The 20,846-nt window shown below is 42.9% G+C and overlaps 1 protein-coding gene across 5 annotated transcripts in view; it reads right to left on the bottom strand.

Moving 5' to 3' along the window:
* OSBPL10 (oxysterol binding protein like 10) overlaps positions 1 to 20,846 on the bottom strand; it is a 311,564-nt gene that overhangs the window by 221,747 nt on the left and 68,971 nt on the right. Inside the window, exon 1 of one of the 5 annotated variants that reach the window (XM_027585097.2) lies at positions 7,448 to 7,614. The exons of the other annotated variants lie outside the window; for them this stretch is intronic. The gene's annotated coding sequence lies outside the window, so the exon portion shown is untranslated. Of the gene's footprint in view, positions 1 to 7,447; positions 7,615 to 20,846 lie in introns of those variants that run through there. 5 annotated transcript variants of the gene reach the window in all.

Raw genomic sequence — 20,846 nt, 5'->3', positions numbered from 1 at the left:
TTGAGAGAGAGAGACTGACTGACAGAGAGAGCACAAGAGGGGGGAGGGTCAGAGGGAGAAGCAGACTCCCTGCTGAGCAGGGAGCACGATGCACGATGTGGGACTCAATCCTGCGACTCCAGGATCATGACCTGAGCCAAAGGCAGTCGCTTAACCGACTGAGCCACCCAGCTGCCCTAACTTGCGGGATTTTTTTAAAGGACAGAACTAAAATAATGAACAATAGTATGTAAGATAGGAGGGAGCACTGAAATTATTCAACTGAGTTTGGAAAGGGGATTTAAATAGTTAACTTTATATTTTTTAAAACTCAATATACAATTTCAAGAAAAACCATGAAAATAATAGTGTGTAAATTCCAAAACAATGGAAAGGAAAAATGGCATATAAAAGAACAAAAAATTCAATCTATCCCCAAAAAACAAGGAGGGAAAAACATAGAAATATTGAAACCAATAGAAATCAGTGATTACAATGGCACAAACACATCCAAATGTATCAGTAATCACAAAATTATAAATGAACTAAACTTGGCAGTTAAACAACAGATAATGCAAATTAAACAGGTTTTTTTTTTTTTTAATCCCAACATGTCCCTATGGCACAAGGACATAAAAGTCAGAGGGCAGAAAAGATTGTAAAACAAAAACAAAAATAAAATTTTCTTTAAAATTTTTGAAGAAATTAAGAAGAAAATGTATGATCATCTTAATAAATGCAGAAAAATAATATGTGAAAGTTTAATATGCAGTTACGGGAGAAAGAAAAAATCCGGGCACCTGGGTGGCTCAGTCAGTTAAGCATCTGCCTTTGGCTCAGGTCATGATCCCAGGGTCCTGGGATCGAGTCCCGCATTGGACTCCCTGCTCAGCAGGGAGCCTGCTTCTCCCTCTGCCCTTCCCCCTCCCCCTGCTTGTGCTCTCTCTCGCTCACTCTCTCTCTCAAATAAATAAATAAAATCCTTCCATTTTTTTTAAGATTTTTTATTAACATATAATGTATTATTTGTTTGAGGGGTACAGCTCTGTTATTCATCAGTCTTACACAATTCACAGCACTCACCATAGCACATACCCTCCCCAATGTCCATCACCCAGCCACCCCATCCCTCCCACAGCCCTCCACTCCAGCAACCCTCAGTTTGTTTCCTGAGATTAAGAGTCTCTTATGGTTTGTCTCCCTCTCTGGTTTCGTCTTGTTTCATTCTTCCCTCCCTTCCCCTATGATCTTCTGTCTTGTTTCTCAAATTCCTCATATCAGTGAGATCATACGATACTTGTCTTTCTCTGATTGACTTATTTTGCTTAGCATAATACCCTCTAGTTCCACCCACATTGTTACAAATGGCAAGATTTCGTGGCGGTTTTTTTTGATGGCTGCATAATATTCCATCGTGTGTGTGTGTGTGTGTGTGTGTGTGTGTGTGTGTGTGTATACACCACATCTTTAACCATTCATCTGTTGATGGACATCTAGGCTTTTTCCATAGTTTGACTATTGTGGACATTGCTGCTATAAACATTGGGGTGCATGTGCCCCTTCAGATCACTACGTTTGTATCTTTGGGGTAAATCCCTAGTAGTGCAATTGCTGGGTCGTAGGGTAGCTCTATTTTCAAATTTTTGAGGAACCTCCATACTGTTTTCCAGAGTGGCTGCACCAGCTTGCATTCCCACCAACAGTGTAGGAGGGTTCCCCTTTCTCCGCATCCTCACCAACATCTGCTGTTTCCTGACTTGTTAATTTTAGCCATTCTGACTGGTGTGAGGTGATATCTCATTGAGGTTTTGATTTGGATTTCCATGATGCCGAGCGATGTTGAGCACTTTTTCATGTGTCTGTTGGCCATTTGGATGTCTTCTTTGGAGAAATGTCTGTTCATGTCTTCTGCCCATTTCTTGATTGGATTATTTGTTCTTTGGGTATTGAGTTTGATAAGTTCTTTATAGATTTTAGATACCAGGCCTTTATCTGATATGTCATTTGCAAATATCTTCTCCCATTCTGTCGGTTGTCTTTGGTTTTGCTGACTGTTTCTTTTGCTGTGCAAAAGCTTTTTGTCTTGATGAAGTCCCAATACTTCATTTTTGCCCTTGCTTCCCTTGTCTTTGCCGATGTTTCTAGGAAGATGTTGCTGCGGCTGAGGTCGAAGAGGTTGCTGCCTGTGTTCTCCTCTAGGATTTTGATGGATTCCTATCTCACACTTAGGTCTTTCATCCATTTTGAGTCTATTTTTGTGTATGGTGTAAGAAAGTGGTCCAGTTTCATTCTTCTGCATGTGGCTGTCCAATTTTCCCAACACCATTTGTTGAAGAGACTGTCCTTTTTCCATTGGACATTCTTTCCTGCTTTGTGGAAGATTAGTTGACCATGGAGTTGAGGGTCCATTTCTGGGCTCTCTATTCTGTTCCATTGATCTATGTGTCTGTTTTTGTGCCAGTACCGTACTGTCTTGATGATGACAGCTTTGTAATAGAGCTTGAAGTCCGGAATTGTGATGCCACCAGCTTTGCTTTTCTTTTTCAACATTCCTCTGGCTATTCAGGGTCTTTTTTGGTTCCATACAAATTTTAGGATTATTTGTTCCATTTCTTTGAAAAAAGAAATGGAACAAAATCCTTTAAAAAAAGAAAAAAAGCCTAGCAATATACTAAGAACTATTTTTAAAATGGTATTCTATAAACCAACAAAGTTAAAAAGTGAAACTTTTAAAAAAATCATTTACTATATAACACTGTCTTCAGCCCTGCACCCATTGAAATGGTATATGAAAATGTTCTTACATCTTTGCAATTCTACTATAAATTGAAAATTATTTCAAAACAAAAGCTTAATAAAAATAGATGTTGACTTTTGAGAAATGTCTTTCAACATGTATTGAAGTGATCTTATGGATTTTTAAATACTCTTTTAAACCCTGAAGTCAAAACATAGAAGTTTTCCTGCAGATCTCCCCACATCCATTCTCACTCACTTCTAATCCATTTTCCCTCTATTTAACATAAAGATTTTTCCTAAACTACCAATGAGGTCAGTATGTACTCCTGATTAAAATCCTTAATGGCTTCCTGTAGCATTCAATATAAGATCCAAAATCCTTAATGGGCCTAAAGATCTTGCATGATGCAACTTCACTCACTTCTGAGGTCTCCTCTGCCAAGCCCCTCCCTGTCCCCTCTGCTCCTGCCACACTGGCTATCTTTGTCCTTCCACGTCTCTCCTGCCTCAGGGCCTTTGCTCATGCTGTTCTCACTGCCTAGAAACCTGTTCCCTACTCTTGACCTAGCTAGTTCTTATCCTCTCCGATCTCAGCTCTAAAGTGTCTGCTGTTCAATGAAGATTCCCCACCAGTCTACACCGAGTCCCCCGTCACTCTGCCCCATGGTATATATTATCTCCCAAGCATTCTCACAAGCTCCTTGCCACTCCTAATGCAGCCCCCCAAGTCAGTCACCAGTGCTCTGGGCGACCTTCTAGAAAGTGTCAGATTCCACGGGGGGCAGTGAGGGAAAAGGGCCAGCTCAACAATGCAGAAAGTGGACAGCGTGTAGAAAAATGAGGATTATTAGTTCTTGCATTTTCCCGACATTTCCAGCTCCATGCCCTTCCTCCTTGATCCTCTCTCTATTCCAAAGATACGTGGTATACAAGAGGCCCTAGCAAAGAGCATTCACACAGTCTTTCCCATATTTATTCATTCAACAGTTATGTTGAGCACCTGCTAAGGGCCAGGCACCATTCCAGGTGCCTGGAATGGGGGTGGGGATGTGGGACAAAAACTCCTGCCTTCGTCCTGTGGTCCCTCTATGGAGGAGAGCTGGGAAGGCAGAGAAGAAAACAATCACTAACATCTGCCTAACCCTCTGAGGTAGATACTCTATTACCCCTTTCTTTAAAGACAAGGAAACCAAGGCACAGGGAGGGTCTCTCACTTACCAGAGTCACACAGCCAATTAGCAGCAAAGATGTGAGCCTAACAATCTGGTCCCTAACCACAACCCTATCCCGGCTCTCTCAGGAAGATAGGAATATACTAAATCTTCCCCCTCAGAACAAGGGGCCTCAACTTTCAAGAAACTAAAAGCAGGGTCATGGAGTAGGAAGGAACACTGGTCAGGAAATGGTGAATATTCAGCCTGGAAGTCAAAGGTGTGATGTTTGCTAAAACCAGTGAGCTAAGCCTGCCCTGGAGTAATTTCTCCTCAAAGGGTTCTGCAGGCAGCTGACACCTGGAGGAAGGGAAGGCCAGGAGATGAAAGGGGGAAATCTGAACCTCACTGTCCATGGGCCACGGGGCTTCACTGAGGAGAGTTCCCATATCCGGCCCCTTCCGGCGCCCAGGGTGCTGGCTGGCTCATTCCCTGGTCCCTCCACACCCAGGCCCTCCACACCCACTTTAACCTGCTTTCTCCAGCCCAGCTTTAGCTTTAGGGCTTGACTACCTTCCCTGAGCATGGGGTTCCAAGCCTCCCAGACAGGCAGGAAACCCAAAACTCAACAGAAACCAGTCAGCAGATCTCAGGGCCGGGGAGAAAAAAGGGAGCAGACCTGGCAATTAGTCGCAGGCACTAATGTAAGAATAAGCCAAAATGATGTATGGCCATCGGATCAAGCCACCATAAAGGGCCCTGGAAAAACATACACATTTCCAAAATGAAAGCCACCTGTTGGACAGCTCTCCCTGGCATTTAATTAAACCAACCTGAAAGGGTCAGACGTATCAAAAATGTCACCCCATAAAGATTAAAATCTCAACTGTTCCTCCAACACACGCTCCAAAGCCAACATGCAACATGATCCACCATGAGCACAACATCCAGTCCAAAAACAAAACCGCCGTGAGGTCATCCGGGTCCTCCTGGGTGGCTGTGGGCACACATCTGCTCTCGGGAACACATAATCCCAAGCGGAGGACACCGTGGGCCAAAATTTCCACACACTCTCACTCTCCACAGACTCTCAGGGAACCTGAAACAAAATCATTTCCAACCTGGTCTGACCTTGTGGTGGGAACAGCTGATGTTTTGCCACTGAGCTCATCAAATAAAGGTGGAACTTCCCCCAATTTTCGGGAAGAAGGAGGTAGCAGTGAATGGACAGAATTCTCTGTTTTGAGGTTTTCTCCAAAGAATTTTCTGAAACCAGAAGCAGCTGAACACAAAACAAACATATAAGCGACAAAAGGATCAGGTAATAAAACTATCTACCTTGCAGGACCTCTGTGAGGAGCACATGCTTAGAAAATGGGGCGACTTGGGAGGCTCAGTCGGTTAAGTGTCTGCCTTCAGCTCGGGTCATGGTCCCGGGGTCCTGGGATCGAGCCCCGCATCGGGCTCCCTGCTCAGTGGGGAGCCTGCTTCTCCCTCTCTGTCCCCCTGCCCCTCCTCCCTGCTCATTCTCCCTCTCTCTGAAATAAATAAACAAATAAAATCGTTAAAAAATAAAAATAAAATAAAATGCTTGGAACAGCGTCCAGCCCATAGCAAGCACTACACACACACACACACACACACACACACACACACACACACACACACACACACACACGTGTCAAGTAACATAAATTCAGGAAATATTTACCAGTTACTCCTTTTAAAAACCCTACACATGCCTCCTACATAGCTTATTTTTTCAAGGGCACATGCCTGTGATCACATACTGGACACATATGAGTTGTGACTTCCTATTGCTCAAATTACATGATGACAGCAAAACTTATCAATGTGCCAAAGAGCTTGTGGCAGTCCATTAAAGAGCACCAAGACAAAGAACCTGGTGACTGCTCATCTCAATAATAAGATAAGGCGCCTGGCTGGCTCAGTCAAGAGAGCTTATGACTCAGTCTCGAGGTCATGAGTTCAAGCCCCACATTGGGTACACAGCTTACTCAATAAAAAAGTAATAATAAGGGGCACCTGGGTGGCTCAGGGGGCTAAGCGTCTGCCTTCGGCTCAGGTCATGATCTCTGGGTCCTGGGATTGGCTCCCGCGTCAGGCTCCCTGCTCCGCAGAGAGTCTGCTTCTCCCTCCGACCCTCCCCTGGTTCGTGCTCTCTCTTTCAAATAAATGAATAAAAAAAAAAAAGAATTAAATAATTTAAAAAACTAAAAAGTAATCATAATAAGTTAAGGCCTAATGAGAGAGGAGAATGGAAATTAATGAATATCAACCAAATTCCAAGCATCGACTATATTTTCCAAATTGGGTTTGAAATCTCGATTACACCACCTCTGGAAACAGTATCAAAGATTCCTTAGCAAGACCGTCAAACATTCCCCGCCAAGAAACGATCCTTTGATTAACCGTTCTGGCTCCTCCCCTCACCTCAAATGAGGGAAAACCGGGAGAAAAAGAAGAATGGAGAGCTGTGTTTGCCACTGGCGGCAACGATCCAGCCTGAATTCTGAGTGCCAGGTGCCACTGTTCAACCTTACGAATCTACACCACTATGAAGTGCCATGAGTTTGGGGGTGTCCCCCGAGGCTGCTCTAGATTTCACAAATGGCACTGAAGACAGCATAGACAAAGATGTGACCACGGACGGAGGGCGCGCCATCCCATCAGTCCGCCTTGCGGATTATCTGCCACTTCTCTCAGCCAGGCTCGAGCAAACAAAGCAATCCCTTCACCACAAGGGAACCAAACGGCTCATGTCTTTTCGCTTCGTTCTTTGAACTTCTCGGCCTCCCCCCGCCTTCCCCGCCAACTACCTCCTAAATTGTTTCTTGGAAAATATATGTGACCTCCCTCTCCTACCAACCCCAGCCAGAAGTCGTCAGCTTGGCCACCAGCAGACCGATGGAGCTGAAACAGTGGGAAGTCATTTGGGGCAGTGGCTACTTCTGCTCCTTTATTATTAATTATTATTATTACTCATTACCAGTTACATGACTATCTCTGCCACCTAACTGGAAACCCCTCTGGGGCCATGTCACTTGATAAAGCATCCCTCTGGGCCTGACCAGCCTCGCACATATAGAGGAAGCTGTATTCTCGTTCCCTGACGGGCCCACGCTGAAAGATCAGTAAATAAAACCTTGTCCCTTCATTGTCACCATCCTCGTTTATCTGTTATCACCACTCTCACAACCAGAATATAAAGCTCTTAAAGCCAAAATGATTCTCCATTAACAAGGACATTTTAGATACTCAATGAGTATTTTTACAAGGCTCTGTGCCAGGATGGGAAAAAGTTTACAATCACTGATTCTGCATCTTACCCAGTGTACTTATCGCTGATCAAAGACCATCCAATTAACAAAATAATCAATTCCCAATCATGCAGGACCTAATTTATCGATCTGGGGAGCATCCTGAGCCACCAGTCCTCTTCCCTCACTGGTCACTCCTCCCCTCTGAGCAGGAAGAAAAGGTGAGCACCAGATCTGCCACGGATGGCTGACCGCTAGCAGATTTGACTCGGGTTTCAGAAATAAAAGGGGCTGTACCTGATGGTGACAACGACGTTTCCAGATCATCCATGGCTAACAAAGAACTCACTGAAGTAAAACTTGATTTTGAAAAAGCATCACTGAAGTCATGGAAGAGAGCTTGCCTGCCAAACCCACTTCTGCAGGTTTTATGTCGAGAGAACTTTTATGGCTCCAAGAAGCCCAACATTTCTCCAACCCTCTGGAGAAGCAGTAAAATTACACAGCCTGACTCTGAATTATTGATGTCATAATTTATGGAAAGGTCTCCATTAGGTCATAGGTCACACCCCAGATGCAATGCCATGTACCCACCCAAGGGTCTGTGACCGGGGATAAAAGCAATGTTGAACCTATCATTCATGAACATCCGTTGTATGCAAGGTTTTAACCCAGATAAGGCGGGGGTGGGGTGGGGGGCTGGCTCCTGGAGGTCTCTGACCCTAGAGAATCACTCCAAAATGATGCTCAAGTGAGGGGGTCAGAGAAGCAGGGAAGTCTGCAAAGAGCTGACTGCAATAGTCCAGGCAGAGATTTATGTGCACAGATAATATATAACATGTACGGATAGGTCACATAGAAGGCTTTCCCTTCTTATTTTCCAGCACCCTAAGAAAGCCACCACCCCCTTCTCATCCACCTGTAGCCTGATAACCTGCTCCTCTATGAGCTGATTTAGAGGCAAGGTGGCCAGCCTAGGACAATGCCGCCAGGCATTCTTCCTGTGCAAAGGGCCTGCTTGCATTTGCTGGGGCTCATTGGTGAGGAAGAGGTTAAGGAAAGGGCTGGACAGGAAAACCGGCACTGACTTGGGTTTCCTATTACTTTAGGCTGTTTGCTTGCCTCTAAACACTCTGTGATCCTCTGGGTTGTGCAATCAATTCCCTGATATAATACTCCATTTCCATAAGCCAGGACATTTTTTAAGTACCTGGCGGATATTGATCGGCTACAGATGATGGCGGCACTTGAGGGCAAGGAGCTGGAAAGAGAAGACGAGCAGCTCCCCCAGGGGCCGAGCCAGGCGCACAGCTTGATTTGGCTTTCACTTAACTGGTGATTAGTAACCAACAGGAAACCCTGAAACCACCTCTACAACAGCATCCGTCAGAGAGTGGAGCCTGGTCAAGGGCCCTCCAAAGACACCAGGTCGCCGGAGGGACATATCATCCAGATTAGAAAGAGGGATCTTAAAAGAATAGAATGTTGAAACATAGCTGGCATTCATCAGGGTTCTTAATGATGGTGCTCATTCCTCTGCCCTTCTCTAGACTGAGCTACGAGAAACCTAGCTCGAGGTTAGTGAATCAAGGAACTGGAGAGCTGACATCACCGGTCCCAACTGCAGGCTTGGCCCTCTGGTGGCATGTTTCCATAACCACTCTCCTTTATATCGGAACTACTGATGGGACAGATAAATCATTTTATCACCAAGACCTGCAGTTTCTAAATAGCATTCTCTACCAAAAGAAATATATTGGCTTTCAGCCAGAATAGCACCTTGATTTGGTTTCTGGTCTTCTGTATTATATTTTGTGGGGCCACTTCTGAAGGCACCTGGAGCTTAGTCCTGGGAAAGAGAATGAGCATAATAGAAAATAAAAGACTCCATTAACTCTACGACTCTTGTGGCTAATGAAAGCTATCGCTGGTACAGCTCAAAGTTAAAAAAAAAAAAAAAAGGAAGAGGGAACGTCTCACTAAATCACCTCCTCTCAGCAAATTATTTCATTAGCAAAAAAAAATGCAAATTAACATTTCCACACTGACTCATTGGCTCAGCAGACCCACTCTGGCACCCCAGCAATTTCAGATCAAATGAGCGTGCTGTAACGTCCACAGACCCTCAGCGTCCACATTAGCTTTTCTTTCCAGGGCTACTCCCCACATCCCAGGCATAACCAATACTACTTTGCCATCTGTGAACTTCCCATCATTCTACTTGAATTGCTCCCACTCTGAACAGCAGCTTTGAAACCAACCACCTAACACCCTTAAAAAAAAAAAAAAAAAAAAAAAGAAGAAGAAGAAGAAGCTGAGAAGTTGAAGACACTCCAAAGGCAAGTTCTGGAGCACCGAAGAAGCTAGCTGCATTGGAGATGTGGAAGTCAACCAACTGGCATCCTTGCTCTCCAGGCGTCAATATGGGGACAGAGACTTCAGTAATGGACAAGGCATTTGCAGAATTCAGAGACCAGAAATCCAGGGACTCTCTCCCCCTGCTGAACTTCTTGACAAACAGAATGTATGACAAATCAAAGGTGGTACTGAAATACTGCTCGGTCTTACATTGCAAAATGTAATGAGCAGCCGTCATTTCCTTCAAATGAATCCATAAGCCTCCCCAGCCTTACAAATATTTATAGCATGCTTAAATTACCTTCCTAATAAACCACTTCATTAATTAAAGGGCCCCTACTTCCTTTATTCAAACCATTATGTAATCCAGCACGCTCTCTTCTCAGGCATGGTCCAGAATAAAACGTTCTCCTGAATCAGAGAACATTGTTTCAAGGTCGGCTATACCTGGGCTGTTACTCTGATTCTTTTCACTGCCATGGCACTGCAGGGTCCCTATTAGATACATCACCCCCAGGGAACTCAGATGTGGCCCATCCTGCTTCAGCCCTCTGCCTGAGGTAGAACTCACACACAGCTGATAATGTCCAGGGCCTATGGCGGAGCTCCTAGAACAGGAGTCAGCAAATTTTCTGGAAAGGGCCAGAAAGTAAATACTTTAGGCTCAGTGTGCCATAGTCTTGGCTGCAACTACTCCATTCTGTTGATGTGGTACCAAGATACCCATAGACCACAGTAAACCAATACCTGTGCCTGTGTCCCAATAAAACTTTATTTATGAAAAAGGCAATGGGCTGGATTTCGCAGATAATCTTGAAGCTACTGTTGTAGCTGAAAAGGAAAGTGTTCTGAGCCTTTTATCACCTTTCCCAGGCCAGTGATTACAGGTGTTATGGTGAGTCTCCATTTACCCTCATGGGAGTCGGCAAACACCATTCATCTTGTGTTAATACTTTCACCTCTACATCTTTCTTTTGGCTTGTTTGTGACATAAATAAAGTACTGCAAGCAGGGAATATGCAAATGTCAGTCATTCTTCCTTTGTAAATATGGCTATCTTATGGAAATAGTTGACTTTGGCTGGCGGGCCTTGCTTATGAACAGTCTTAATTTAATAATATTAAGAAATTTCAAGTGATAGAAGGTCAGGCCCCACTGGGAATTTCCCTACATGCCCCACGCAAACGAGCACTGATTAAAAGTGGTTAAGTCTGACGGTTGCAAAACAATATGAATGTACTTAATACCACAGGTAGTTAAAATGCTTAGAAATGGTTAAAACAATTTTATGTACTTTACCGCAATAAAACAGTACTTTCTAAAAACCTGTAAAAAGAAAAATATTGATAGTCACAGGAAAAAAAAATGGTAAACTGGAGGAAGAACTGGGAGTAGAGGAGTTCCAAATGGTGGAAACAAGCAATGTTTTCTAACCCGTACAAATGAAATGCCAAGTTAAGGAACCCAAGAAGCTCTGGCCCTCCTCCCAGGCCAAAAATCAAGTTCATCCTACACATTTTCTTTATTGAAGCCTTTATACATTTTGAGTGTATCTCGCCTATGATGCTAAAATTCATTAGTCCACGATACACTGTTTTACTACAGTGAAAACTCTCAATAAAGCTGTCATCCAATGAAAGAATTTCAGCACCAAAAGGGACCTTGGAAGATATGACACTTGGCAGTTCTAACCTTTTCTCGCCACATCAGGCATGATGGACGGTGTTCATGAGCATGATGGATAACAAGAGATCCACACCCATGGTTTGCTCATGCCATTTCCCTCTCTGATGCTCAGGAAAGTGTTTCAGAGGACAAGTAAGAGTGGCATTATTTTATGAATAGCCTTGAATCCAGTCTAGTTTTCCTTTTATGTAAGGCATTAGCAAACTTAGATATCTTATTTGTGTGTGTATATATATGGACACATGCCAAAACACCCACATATAAAATAGCATGAGTGAAAACTGGGATATAATTCAATCTAACCAGAATTCTTAAAATACCTTATGGGATCAATATGTCCTAAACCCTGTGCTTTTAATTTATACCAAGTAGCTGAGGGAACTTAAGTAACTTCCATAGAGTCCACGTAGGTCTTTATACATCAGTCAGAAGGTGGAAATGGCTGAATGAGTACTAGTTTTATAAATCCAAATAGAAAAGCAAAATCAAACCGTTCGACTTCTCTGGGTGTATTAATTTAGGCTAACTTGGGCTACAGGCTAGCTGATAACAACTTAGAAAACTGGCAAGACAAAATAAACAAAATGCTATATAGATATATTGATATAGATATAGATAGATCAAACTCTCGGAAGATTTTAGTTGTTACTGAAAGAAGCAAATGTATTCAGTACCCAAATGCATAATATGTGGTTCTATGCCCCTAATCTTGTCACATTTCTACCCACCCAAATCTAGGAGAGTGGAGGGATTCTCATATTCTTGAAAAATCAAGAACCAAGCAGAGACTTGTCTTAGTCTATTTGGGCTGCTGTAACAAAGTACCACAGACTGGATGGCTTATAAACAGAAATTTATTTCTCACAATTCTGGAGGCTAGGAAGTCCACAGTCAAGGTACCTGCAGAGTCATGGTGAGAAACCATGTCCTGGTTCATAGATGGCAGTCCTTGTGCTGGGTCCTCACATGGGGTAAGGGGAAAGGGACCTCTCTGGGGTCTCTTTTATAAGAGCACTAATCACATTCAGGAAGGGTCCACCCTTGTGACCTCATCACCTCCCCAAGGCTCCTCCACCTCCCAACACCATCACATTGGGGATCAGGTTTCCACATATGAATTTGGGAGGGGAGATGGGGGACACAATCATTCAGTCCATGGCAAAACCATAACCATTCATTCCTTTGGTGTTTAAGCCAGTCCTAAAGCTAGCTCAGTTGTCTCCCTGGAGTAGCACTACCCAAAGTGTTTGTATGTTGATAGGTGTCAGTGAATAAAAGGGTGCAATCAACAGCTAAGTTTGAGAAACCCAGCCAAACTGAAACTGAATGAAGCATCAGTCTCATTACTGCAACTTAAAAGAGAAGAAATATGCTGGTGCTCATTGTCTAGCCCCACAAGGATATGACAGCAGGGAGTGTTATCAACCATAAGAAGTTTTTTAGGCAGGGACGCCTGGGTGGCTCAGTCAGTGAAGCGGCCAACTCTTGGTTTTGGCTCCGGTCATGGTCTCAGAGTTGTGAGATCAAGCCCTGGTTCAGGCTGTGCTCAGTGTAGAGTCTGCTTGGGATTCTCTCCCTCTCCCTCTGCTTGCTTTTTCTCTCTCTCTCTCTAAAAGAAACAAATAAATAAAAAATCTTTTTAAAAAAATAGTAAAAAAAAAGTTTGGGGGGGCATTGCATCTCATGGAACTAGTGTTCCATGGAACTCACTTTGGGAAATGTCATAGCAAAAATATATCCAAAATAGGACTCTCATTTCCCAATATGTGGAATTATTTGAGCCTGGCACTCTAGCCTTCGGTATCAAATTTTTCTAGTTTCCTGGAGTCTAAATAGGAAGACTATTAGGATCCATGTGATCCACTACAATTATGCTATGTAATGAGTCACTAGCCACATGCAGCTACTTAACTCACATTGATTAAAATTAAATAAAACTTAAAGTCTGTTCTCCAGTCATGCTAACCACATTTCAAGTGCTCAATAGTGACATATGGCTACTGGCTACTGTGTTGGGCAGCATGCCTATGGATCATTTCCATCATTGCAGAATGTTCTAACAGACAAAACTACACTAGAATATAAGCTCCTGTGTTCAGGGAGGTGTCTGTTGTGTTTTCTTCTGTATCCACAGCTGCATCCAGCACAGTGCTCTGAACACAGCATTTTTGCATAAATAGTTGTTGAATAGTAACAGGAAAAAAATTGCCATGAATAAGACTTGCCCTGCTCTGCAGTTACTCTAACCACTCCCTCCCCTCCCAATTCTTGTCCTCAAATTCTCTGGTGACCAACCATGCAACATCACCTCCACATGAATGGACCTTGAGGGTATTATGCTATAATAAGTCAGAGAAAGACCAATGTTGTATGATCTCACTTATATGTGGACTCTAAAAAAACCAAACCTGGGGCACCTGAGTGGCTCAGTCAGTTAAGCGTCTGCCTTGGGCTCAGGTCATGATCCCAGGGTCCTGGGATCGAGTCCCACATCGAGCCTGCTTCTCCCTCTCCCTCTGCCCCTCCCCCTGCTTGTGCTCTCTCTCTCAGTCTCTCTCCCCATCAAATAAATTAAAAAAAATCTTTTAAAAAAGTCATTAAGCAAACCAAACTCACAGAAAGAGTAGGTCGGTGGTTACCAGGGCTAGGGGGTAGGAGAATTGCAGGGATACTGGTCAAAAAGCACAAACTTTGAGACAAGACGAGTAAGTTCTGCACAGTGTCTGTACTTAACAGTACAGGCATTACATACTTGAAAGTTTCTAAGTGAGCAAACAAATAAAAACCAATTACATGAGTGATATTAGGTAACCTTAGTATAGTAACCATTTTGCAATATATACAAACTGGCACATAGTACAAATCAGCACACAGTACATTTTAAATCTACACAATGTTATATGTCAATTATATCTCAATAAAGCTGGAAAAACGTATCTCCTCGGCATGGATCCAGCAATGTCTCCAGTAAATCGGTAATTAATGCACAATAAGTTTTTATTTCATCTCATCGACATTGTTCAGTCTATCAAAAAGGCTAAAACACACAGTTCAACTCAGAGGGCCTACAATTCTAGAACATTTTTAAATTATTCAACACGCAAAAGCCAAGGTGCATATGTTACACATCTTCCTGCTCATATATTTCCTCAATTCTAAAGTAAGAATAAAACGTTCCTTGACACTTTGTTTTCCTGGTTGGGTAGATTTGGCTGGTGCAGGGAGAGTGCCAGGCCCCTGCCTCTAAATACAGGGGCATCCAGTTTAACAAGAGACCTGTTCAAAGCATTAGGATGCCTTTGTTCTCGTGAGCAGAGCACCAGGGAGATACCTTACACCTCCTTTGTGCACCAAACCTCCCCATAAATTGACTCAGCCTTTTACCACCACCCCCAAATATGAACATTTTCCACAGTGCACAGCGCTGCAGTACGCTAATCAGTGCAATAAAGATGTAAATGTTTGCTCCACCCAATACTCTTACAGACTGAAGTGGACATTTTCACAATCACCTTTCTCCCCTAACATAAAAGCTCTATAAATCTGTGATTAATTACTTCTCAGGCACCTGTTAATCTCCCTCTTTCCAAAGAACAAAACCAAAATCAGTGGGCTTTTGTCTTCCTGCCAAAGAACTCAATAGTGTTGATTCGTCTACCTCGCCCTTTCCTGAAAATGGTGGTTATCTCTCCTTTTGCATTTTATTTTTACTCTTCTGTTTAACAAACGTATTTATTGTAAGCCTCAACTCCACAGTTTTTCAGTGGAGACTGAATATATGTGATTAAATACATCTCTTTTGCTCTAGTATTTAGATTTTGAGAAATCTATTTCAAGCCTCTCCAAAAGCATTAATTCTAAATAATGTGAGGCTCTGTCTCCTTGCATCACGTTACTTCGCTTGTGCACATCGATAATGCCACTCCGGGAAGGAGGGCAACAGTACACTGGAGAGTAAGAGAAGACAAAGTTGGAATCACTGCAGCTGGGGCTCAGTACCCCCCAGGGTCATGAAGTCACGGGAGAGGTCTTCGGCAGCCCGGTCAGGTGGGAGGGGGCAAGGGCCCGGGAAAGGAATGAAAACCCAGAGCCTGCCCCTAACCTGCTGCAACTGGTTAACTACCAGCTAAAGGATAAAAATCCAAACCTCCCACCCATTAGGAAGCCTTGTAACCAGACAGCCAGCTCCGGAGATTTGAAGCACCTTCACAGGACAAACAGACCTAGTATGCTGACAGCAATCAATCCATACGTCAAAGCACATAACCTTGACTGAGCTAAGGCAAGCTCTTTTCTTCTCGGTATTGAGTAGGATTGTGGCATTCTGTAGAAGATATAACAATAAGCCTAAAAATCATAAGGAAATAAATTTAAAGCCCATATCCTCAATGTTTGCACTAGTTTTGAGAAGAGGTTATGAGTTACTTCATCAACACTTTTCAGGTGTTTGAAACATTTAAGAAAATCTGTTCTGCTAAATGGATATATGTGATTTATTAATTCTCGAGAGTTACTGAAGTGGATGACTTTGCTCCTTGGTTTTCTTATCAGCCTTAGTGAAAGTATTTGAAAGAAACAACAGATTGTTTAAATTTGTGATTATAGTTTCAAATGTAAAAGGAGTCTGATTAAATCTGTAAGATGCTAATAAAAGCCTTAAAAACATTAATTTGTTAAATTTAGAAGTTAAGTGTTAGTTGATAAATAAGTAAAACCACTTCCACCATAAAAATTGACAGTTTATAAATAAAATAATATCTACAAGTTGAGGTTAAGGTTTAAGAAATACTACGTGTTAAAATTTACAATTTTAATAAACTGAGTAATAATTGAACAAGAACAACTAACCATAAATATTCCCTTCTAAGCATAAGAGTCATCCTTGGTGAGTAAAAACACACTGACAATTCACTTAGCTGTCATGTTATTATTTTAAACCTTCTTTTGGGTTTTTTTGAAAATACTAATAATAAACTAACTGCTGGTCGCCAGAGGAGAGGGGGTAGGAGAATGGGTGAAATAGGTGAAGGGAGTAAGAATACACTTACCATGATGAGCACTGAGTAATGTATAAAATTGCTGAATCACTCTATTGTACACCTGAAACTAATATAACGCCATGTGTTAATTACACTTGAATTTAAAATAAGTAAATAAATAAATAAAAATAAAAAGCCATTGTCAAAAAAAATAGTCATAATAACAAAGTATAAAACAGCAAGACAACTGGGCGCCTGGGTGGCTCAGTTGGTTAAGTGATTGCCTTTGGCTCAGGTCGTGATCCTGGAGTCCGGGGATCGAGTCCCACATCGGGCTCCCTGCTCGGCAGGGAGTCTGCTTCTCCCTCTGACCCTCCCCCCTCTTTCGCTCTCTCTCTCTCAAATAAATAAATAAAATCTTTAAAAAAAAAAAAAAGACAGCAAGACAAGTCCCCTGAAAAATTAAATAAGCCCTCCTAGAAGACAGAGGCTAGAGCTGTTTTTTATCTAAGCATTTGGAATGGAAAACCCCCTCGGAAACAAAAAGCATTAACAAGATGGTCAGGTGGTATCACCGTTGAAACCCTGCCCAACAGGAAGGAACCGGAAGTAAGCAAGTCCCTGTCCCACTGCCTCCTACTAGGTGGCCAAACCTGTAAGGATGAGGGTTGGCAAAGTCAGTGGGTACAGCAGACCAGGCAAAACCAGGGTCACAGGGGCACTCATAACCTAGTTCATAATGCCACGTGGAAGACAGACCCACAAATGCTAGATGATCTAATTCTGCCTGAACCGTGATGTTTACATATGTATAACCAGATTTTTAAGTCAAAGCATTTGATTTTTAAATCATGACAACTAATGACTGAAAACATTTAAACAAGCAAAACAAAACACATAGGTGGGCCACAGTGGCCTATCCAAGGCCTCGCTGTGGCTTCTGATCTATGGAAGGAAGTTAAACTCCACAGGGAGCCCCTTATAACCGGATCCTGCCCACCTACCAACCCCAGCCCGATCCCTCCCTAGGTCAAATGTCCCGCAATTCCTAAAGATGATTCCATGCCCTAACTCTGGGCCTTTACTCATCCTGCACCTTCTATGCAGAATGTCCCGACCTGCCGACCTGACAAGATAACCTCTTTCATGGACTCTGTTCTACCCCCAGGTAGGTTCAAGGGATAACGTATTCCCTTCTCTTGGAAATTTTGAATTGGAGACGCAGATAATCAAGGCAAGCATCTGACTGGGAGTATCATTATCAAGGCCCGTGGGAGGCAGTTCACGAATAAGGAAGAACGGCTTCCAGACTGTGTCTCCAAAAGTGCTTGCTGAGTAAATGGAGATCACTGTCCTGGGCTTAGGAAAACAAGGTTGTACAACACACACAAGGCAGGTCTAGCCGCCACACCACCAGGCAGTGCAGGAAGCCTGAGCAAATGCACTTTTTATTGGAGGATAATGGCATCAACAGCACAGATTGCAACATATGGAGGGCCTGTCAAGGTAATACATCCTAGCTATCATAATTATCCTCTACTTGATTCCAAACAGAAATCCAACTTCCTACACCTCCCAGAGCAGCAGAATAATCACCATATGCTCTGAATAGCTGGTCATCCTCAGTAGGTACTCACCTAAGAGATTCAAATATAAAGAATTTAAAAAATGAGAAGTGGAAGACATATAACTACAGAGAAGGTACACACAGTAGTGGCTGCCAACGGTTTAGGAGGAAAAGGGGAGAGATACATGGCACATAGGGCATTTTAGGGTAGTAAAACTATTCTGTGTGATACTATAATGGTGGATATTGACATGCATTTGTCAAAACCCATACAGCTGTACCACCCAAACGGTGAACCTTGACAGTTTGCAAATTAAGAAAGGACATCATGCAGAAGGTCATGGGATCCCAGGAAAGAATCCTGCCTGGCAAGACAATTCTAACTCTTACAAATGTATGAAACAACCTCGCTAAAGGGAGTGGGGGAAAGGTACTGACCTAAGTAACTTTGGAAATGAGTGTAAAACTAAAGGCGCAAGAAATAGCACCTAAGCACTGTGCTCTCGCTGACAAAGTTGTTTCCCGTGGGGGTATAGGTTAACATGCTGACACTGCCATGCATATACACTGGAATTGAACAACGAAATAAATGGACATCAGAGGATATAAACCAAGTTTCTCACTGTTGAAGAGGGAGTTTACAAATAAACAAGAGGAGTCTAGAATGATCCACATGGTAATGGGGACATCAGCATGTTGGGGACATCAGTATGCTGAACATACTCATGCATAGATACAGATGGTTACACATGGAAAAATACATACATACATATGTATATATGTATATATGTATACATGCATATATACATATGTATGTAGGTTAACATACACACATTTTTTCCTTTGTCAGCTGAGAGGACCTAAAAGAAATGACACCCCTACAGGAATCAGCACACCCAGCACCCAGATCTTGGTCGGTAGTACCATTCTCCAATACAAGGCTCCTGGGAGAAATGGGCTGATTCTAGGACTGGGACAGGAAATACACAAGGTGAGCCTGGAGGGTCTGACAGTGCCAGAAAGTAAGGAAATGCTCAAAAACAAACCAAAGAAGGCCACAATGGCGGGGGCACGTGAACGTGACACAGAAGCCCACTGAAAGAGTTTCCAATGGCCAAACCTGGCACACGTTTAGCAACAAAAAAAAGTAGTATTGGACCATAACCCAAAGCAAAAAGCAAATAACGGTGATTCCATACTAACATGAATAAATGAATGAATGGAGCAAAGCTCCCACGCAGAAGAAATCCCAGTAAATAATGTAAATACTCCTCTCTCAAGGAAGTAGAGCAACACTCCCCACTCCTTATGTGTGAGCTGCATATAGTGACTTCCCTTCAAAGAGCACAGTACAGGAAAGGCAGGGAAAGCACGGTTTTTCAGTGGAGAAACCTGACTGACATGACTCCAGCCAGGTTGTTAGTTAAACAGCAACAGGCTTCAATCCTGTAGATACTCGTACCCCTGACATGATGGAATGAAAATGGCACTTGACCTCTGCGGTCTTCCTCTCAAACCTGGAACCCCATCTCATCATGAAAAAAACATCAAGCAAATTCCAGTAAGGGACCTCCTACAGTATACTGCCCAGCAGTCCTCAGAAATGACCAAGTCAGCAAGGTCAAGGCAAGTTGGGAAGAGACATGGTCATAGTCAATAGGAGCCTAAGGAGGCAGGACTAACCATGAGAGACGATGGACTCTGAGAAACAAACTGAGGGTTCTAGAGGGGAGGGGGGTGGGGGGATGGGTTAGCCTGGTGATGGGTATTAAAGAGGGCACGTTCTGCGTGGAGCACTGGGTATTATGCACAAACAATGAATCATGGAACACTACATCAAACAATAAATAAATAATAGAAAAATAAATAAATAGAAAAATAAATAAATAAATGTAATGTGGTACATGCAGGATGGGATTCTGGAATACAAAAAGGACATAAGGTTAAAAAAAAAAAAACTAAAGCAACCTGAATAAACTATATACTTTAGTTAATAATAAGGTATCAGTATTGGTTCATTAACTGTAACAAATGTACCACATTAACATGAGATGTTAATAATAAAGAAACTCTGGGGGTGGAGGGGGGGTATGCAGGAACTGTCTGTACTATCTGCTTCGTTTTCCTGTAAATCTGAAACTGTTCTAAAAATAAATAAATAAAATTGATTAGTTTTTTTAAAAAGTGGGAGGAAAGAGGAGAAAGGCACACCAGGACTTGGGGGGTTCGTTTTCGGAGAGGGTGACGGTGATCTGGTTGCCCCGCTGGCTTCGCGTATGGCTCCGTCTCGCTGGGGTGGAATGTTCCTCTCAGCCCTGCACACAGATCCGGACAAAAACCTCATTAACTCTAAGAGGTAGCTGCTAGCAATCAGTGAGAAGAATTTTCTAGAGCACAAAAGAAAAGCTATTTTAAGGGATCCCAGGGATTTCCAGACTAAAATTTCAAGCAGCTAATGTGAGGGTTTCACGGGATGTAAAAATCACTTGGGGCTTTTAAGGAGCAAATAAAAACGCAAGGAAACCCTCACACAAGCACTTCACAGAGCAAGAACAAGGGGCAAGGTCCAGGACCATAAATGACCAAACAGCATTCTTCACTTATCTGAACTAGTTTCCTAGGATAGCCACACTCCTTTTACTGAAGAATCCCTGACAGCAAGCGGCCAAATCCCACCAAAGAGCTGTAGCTGTCCAGACTGGTGGAGGCAAGGGGGCGAGGTCACCAATTCGGGTTCATTCATTCACACAGTCCCTCGTGAACATCTTGCTTTTGCTGGCTGTCTCTCCAAAGGTCCAGTTTCCACTCAACACCAGTATACAGCCTGACACTAATCAGAGGGCAAGTGTCACTCCCAATGGCAGTAGACAAACATGGCCATTAAAACAAGGACAGACCACAGGATTAGGGGGAGGAAAGGCTCTAAGGCCAACCAACCAACCAACCAACCACCTCTTTTTCTTCCTGTATTTTTTAGCTAAAAATATTCTCAAACACACACATTCATGTAAAACAACACCTTAAAAAGAAAAAACCTTGAAATTGTGAAATGTATTTGTCCTTTCTGGCTTTGACTCGAGTTGAGAAAGCAAAGCCGCCAGACACG

This window comes from Zalophus californianus, chromosome 1, assembly GCF_009762305.2.
Source record: "Zalophus californianus isolate mZalCal1 chromosome 1, mZalCal1.pri.v2, whole genome shotgun sequence".
In the NCBI taxonomy this organism is placed as follows: Eukaryota; Metazoa; Chordata; class Mammalia; order Carnivora; family Otariidae; genus Zalophus; species Zalophus californianus.
Note: the sequence above shows the minus strand (reverse complement) of the source record. Positions and strands in the feature narration are given on the sequence as shown.